Genomic DNA, 6,343 nt, shown 5'->3' with positions numbered 1-6,343 from the left:
TTTCATCTCTGGTCATTAGATTTTCCAGCCGTTGGATACGAAATCAAGGGCCTCCAGTTTATCATCAAACTCCACCCCCCTGAGCCGCCAGCCAGCACCGGTCGAACCGCCAGCCCCCACCGCCCGCGGCCGGCCCGCCCTCCTCGAAACCACACCCCACCGCCGGTCCGCCGCCGCATCGGCCATCCCTCTACCCCCCCATCGAGCTTTTTCTCCGGGGATCCCCACCCCACCGCCAAATGAACGCCCCCCGCAACCGCCGGTGACTGCCAACCAGAGGTCTCACGACTTCGAATACCCACCGACCACTAATTTATTACCATTTCTGTCCTTCATATACGCACTGACGGGTGGGCCCTATGGTAATGTGCGCTGCTGAATGTGGACCGTTTGACTGGTCAATTGATCGTGTTATCAACAAATTACGGAGCTGTATGGTGATCCAGTGACCGTATGATCACCCTAAAATGTACTCCTATTTTATTAACACAGTACAGACTCAAACTACTATTTCTTTCTTTCATATACGGGCTGACAGGTGGGCCCCACGGTTACGCGCCCCGATGGTGCAACACTAGTTGCGCCGCATGAAACGTTTGACTGGTCAATTGATTGTGTCATCAACAAAATACGGAGTTGTACGGGTGAGCCAATGACCGTATAATCATGATATGTATTTGTTTAACACGGTACAGACGCAAGGGCTCATATATACGCGCAAGCACTCACTGCCATAAGCGCACACACGCGAACCCTACCCCTATGAGCACCTTCGAGAGAGTGGGCCAGCATATATGATCTTGAGATTTTACGAAGTCACCATAGCTGCCTCGTAGTCGAGTGGAACGTCTCCTCCCACTGAACGTACATCGCCGGAAAATACTGAAATTAACACAAGATAAATGCGAGCACCGGGACTTTAACCCTGGTGGGCTCGAGAAACCACTGTCCTCTAACCATCCAACCACATGTTGGTTAGCACGACAAAATATATGTGGTGACCGTGATGAGCTTATTCTGAAGTCGAGTGACCATATCGTGCTTTCACTTCAAATACAATGACCGTAAGTGTCGTCAACAAAATACGGAGCACGCATCAAATGCAAAGTCCGTCAGTGTCATCAACAAAATATGGAGACATATCGTGAGCTAGATACCGTTGTACTATTGTATATGCTTATTTTCTTAGTGGCCGATTGCGTGTGTGGTGTGGTGGGCACATCATTTCTAGTTGTGGTGGGTCAACATGAAGACTCATGGGTCGGTTCCATCCTGTGCCACATATAGGTTGGACCGAGACGTGTTATACGAAGACCCATGTGGAGGACTCGGCGTACAACACGAAGCTACCAGAGTCGCGGAGGACTCTATCCCCACTGGTGATAAGCCGACTATATATGATTTGTAACCCTAGGCCCTTAGTATGTTATACAAGCTTGGGGGCTAGTTCGTCAATAGTATACACACACGCACAATGCCTGGTATTCACGTGTACTTTGTACACACCCCTATCACTAATATACAGTACCAGGAGTAGGCTCTTTCTTCAACTGCAAGGGTCCGATCCGAACTAGGGTAAAACTTTGCCTCGTATTACCATCCAGCCTAACAGCCAGGGGTATCCTACCGAATGATATGATGAAATCATATCTGCCAACTACTAAGAGAGAGGTGTGTCCGGGGGGGGGGGCAATGTGTGCGAGAGAGGCCTAAAGATAATGTGCGTGCGGGAGACACGTAGGCACATATATGTGCGTATAGAGGGCTAGTAGAGATCGTGCATGTGTATATATACATGTGAGAGAAATAGTGTTTTCCAACTGAGATTGGTGAAAAGAGTGGTACATAGTTGTCAGAAAGAGAGAGAGAGAGAAACAGAGAGAGCATGTGCGTGAGACACCCCGACACCCTGAGAGAGATTGTGAGCATGTGTGAAAGAGAAATGCCGATGCATATAAAGTGTGTGCACTTATGCGTTACATAGAGAGATATATAACGCGTTTGTGAGAACGGGGCGAGGCATAGTGCATCTACGTGTAAAAGGCGGTTCTACGCATTAAATTAAAATATAAATGGCATTATTATTTTTGGATGAGATCATGAATTTTGCAAATTTCGTATGGACGAAAATTGGTCTATCAGACAACCATACTCCATTGAATTCTAGCATGTGCATGTGTTTATTTCATATTATCAATCCATAGAGTGAGAGCGGTTTGAAATACAGGCAATGGATGCTTTTGCAATTCATATATAAACATTAATTAGTGCACTCCATGTTGTTAGTGTGAAGCACTTTATTCATTTGTCACTTGCATGGATACATTCCAAATTGCTAGCTACGAAATAGAATACATGTTGAATTCAACATAAAGGGGGTTTCGAAGATTCGAATTCATAGGAAGTGCATTCATCTATTTGAACCCGAGATAATGGCATTTGTAAATGAGATGTAAAAGGGGGCACCAATCCTTGTTGTGAGTTTGAACATGCTATATATATTCATACGCATATTTAACTTTTTTTTGCAACCAAGGAGATTATATCTGGAACCATGCATGAACTGAGGTAAGTTGCATATTTTTTAATATATACTCGTGTACAATGTATATTCAAATGTACCCCCTCCATTCCAAAATAATCGTAGCTTTAGGATTTTCAAGAGTAAAGATTTGTGAAGTTTGACAAATCCTGAAAGTTTAATTCAAGAGAACCGAAAACGTTAATGCTTCTGCTCCCAAATATTGAACGAAGCGCCAAATAGGCCTCTGGTCACCCGAAACCGCGCGAGACTAATGTTTTGGTGGTAGGAAATTACTGTCCTGACTCTGGCCCATGTAGCCTATCGGCCCGATGTCCAAAGGTCTAAACCGCGGTAGGTTTGTAACTTCACCAAGACGCCAGTCTCAACCGCCTCCGAGAAGCATTCATACGCCGTGGGCGCCTACCCATGCGCTCGGCCGAAATCTATCCCGCCCACATTTGGGACACCTGACATGACTGTCCTACCCCCAACCCGCAATATGTCCGAAATTTTAGATGGGGGCAAAGTTTGTAACTTTCCCCAAATTTCAAACAAGCGCATCTCAAACCGAAACATTGTTCCCCCTTAGTTCCCCGCCTCCCTCCGTTTCCCCATTCATACTCCGTGGGCACGAAAACGCCCTCTCCACCAGCCGCGAAACCCCAGCCTCCTCCGTCCTCCACCCCATAGTGGCCAATCCACCGCCGCCCTCCTCCGTCACGCTGGAGCCGGTACCCCGACGTCGTCGTCCAACGCAACCGCAACCACAACGCCCTCAAGGACTTAGCAGCTGAAGCCGAGGCAGAGCTGCCTCCACGACACCGACGCCGACGTGCGCTGTACCAGAACCACTCCGACCACGCCATCCTGCGCCTCACTGCCGCGGCTCCACTATGGCAACCATCCACCGCACCGGAGCTCTTCCCGCTACGCCGTCGTTCGCCGCCTCGGATCTGCTTCCCCGCCACTGACAGACGGCCACAGCACCACACTCAACAACTTGGTCATGGGTTCGTCCAAGGCTACACCGTCCTCCACAACTTCTGGTTTCCGGCGAACAACAAGAAGATCGTCGGAAAAACAGAAGGAGGACACAACACTGCCAGCAGAAAGAGGTACTCCTCTTCCCTTATTCGTGCAAATCTTATGTCTCCGCTCACACCGTATTCGTCCCATGAAAGAAACTAGTTGAGCGCTTCTTACTGCATCTTCTTCGTGATATTAAATGCACAAGGTTTCCTCCCTTTTACTATTTCACCTTTGCTAGAGGTCAGTAGCCCGCCTGGATTTCAATTCAGGGTCAGTCGAACCGCAATTAAAAGAAGTAGCACCCGCTTAGGCGCGCGGAGCACCTAGTCCGCCTGTTCCCCGGGGAAGCGGCGCATCGGTGTCTATCATTAGGGTGTGGGGCGCAGGAGCTGCTTGCGCCCGATCTGGAGGTCGGCGGGGCTTGAATGGATGGCAGGGGGGGTGGTGCCAAGCACGGCGGTGCGGTGAGGTCGAGGGGAGGGCGCAGGCAGGGGAGGAATACTGGGCCGATGGTCGCTGGCGTTTCGAGGAAGATCGTCAACACTGACTGGCTGGAGGTAGATGAAGGCGATCTGCCCGTTCTTTGTACATCGGACGGTGCAGAAAAAATGGAATTTTCATAGAATCCTGTAGTAATTTAGTGTGCCATGCATGTTGTAGAGCTATCATATGTCTCCCGTCATTTATTTCTCACCGACCTGCTATCTGCTACCTTTACACTATACTAATTGTGCACACACTTCACCCATACTCACACTATTGTTTTTTTATGCATGGGTATTTCAGACTCTGACGCGGTGTTGATGAATGCAGAAAAGAAAAGACAGAAGTCGCTCCGGTGTAATTCGAAGATAAGCACTAAGCGTTTCAGCGCTCTAATGGGTGCAGTGTCAGCAGTTGGAGACAGTAAACGTAGCTCTACAATTGATGATCTCAATTGCCACACACAACCATCCCAGGTGCTTTCTTTAACTTCACGCTGTCAAATGTGGTTGCATGTTGCATATGGTGTCTAGCTTGTATTGCTTCCAATTTGGTTAAATTGCATCTGCTTATTACTTTACACATTATACCTTTGATAATGACATGCCTTCCTATTTTTGATACATACTACATATGTCTATTAACCATGTTCGTACATCAAACTAATGCTCTTTTGTATCCCTCGTCAATCACTTATGATGAGACAGTCACCCGAGTGGGTTACTGTGAGACGCCCTACTCGTTTAAAGAGTGCAGTGTCATCCTCCCCACATGATTCTCAAGAAACAACAAGGCTAAATGAAGATAGTCAATGTAGCTCTCTAGTTGATCACCGCAATTCCCCCACACCACCATCGCAGGTGCTTGCTCTTACTTGGCAGTGTGATATATGGTTGCATGTTGCATATGGTGTCTACCTTGTAATGCTTCTAATTAGGGTAAATTGCATCTGCTTAGTTAACACATTATACCTGTGAATATGACATGCCTTCCTGTTTTTGGTACATGCTACGTCTTTATATTAACCATGTTCTTACATCAAACTACTTTTCTTGTGTATCCTTCATCGATCAATGCTCTTAATTTGTTAAATTGCATCTCCTTAGCTTACACATTATACATGTGAATATGACACGCCTTCCTGTTTTTGATACATACTACATCTGCCTATCACACCATGTTCTTACATCAAACTACTGTTCTTGTGTATCCTGCGTCTATCGCTTATGATGAGACAGTCGCGCGCGTGGGTTAATATGAGATGCAGTACTCTTATAAAGAATGCAATTTCATCCTCTCCACATGATTCTCAAGCAACAGCAGGCCTAAATGAATATATTAAACGTAGCTCTATACCTGAAGACCGCACTTCCCCTACACCACCATCACAGGTGCGTGCTCTAACTTCGCAGTGTGATATGTGGTTGCATGTTGCATACGGTGTCTGGCTTCTAATGCTTCTAATTAGGGTAAATTGCATCTGCTTAGTTTACACACTATACCTGTGAATATGACATGCCTTCCTATTTTTGGGAGACACTACATCTATGTGTTAACCTTATTCTTACATGAAACTATCTCTCTTTTGTATCCTGCATCAATCACTTACGATGAGTCACCTTTATTCGTTGCATATTGCATATTATTTCTAGCCTGTTGCCATGTATTGCTTCTAATTTGGTCAAATACATTTGTTAGGGCACCATTTTAATTTGGCAGAGTGATATTGGTTTCATCTTTCATATGGTTTCTAGCTTGCATCGATTCTAACAAGTTCAAGCACCTTGTGCTTAGTTTACACTTTATACATCATACATGTCAATATGTCACGCCGTCCTGTTTTTCATACATATTCCATCCTCCTATCATGTGGCTGCCTTACATGAAAGTAGTGTTCGTCAGTATCATGCATCAATGAGTTCTGAAGAGCAAATTTTATTCTTTTTTCTTGTGGATTTAACTTGACAAGGCAAAATCAAGAAAGAGGAAGGAAAAGAGTAAGGAAGGCGATGATGGTGGTCCTCTGCAGCAACGTAAACGGAGCATCTGTACCGATTTTCCTTGTACTGATAGTGCATTACAAGGTCCAAGTCTCCGCTCCCCTACTCCACCATCCAAGGTGCTTGCTCTAACTTGGCAGTGTGATATCTGGTTGCATGTTGCATATGGTGTCTAGCTCGTATTGCTCCTAATTAGTGTAAACTGCATCTGCTTAGCTTACACATGATACATGTGAATATGACACGCTTTCCTGTTTTTGGTACATACTATATCTGTCTATCACACCATGTTCTTACATGAAACTAC

The sequence above is a fragment of the Aegilops tauschii genome, chromosome 5, assembly GCF_002575655.3.
Source record: "Aegilops tauschii subsp. strangulata cultivar AL8/78 chromosome 5, Aet v6.0, whole genome shotgun sequence".
Classification (NCBI taxonomy): domain Eukaryota; kingdom Viridiplantae; phylum Streptophyta; class Magnoliopsida; order Poales; family Poaceae; genus Aegilops; species Aegilops tauschii.
Note: the sequence above shows the minus strand (reverse complement) of the source record.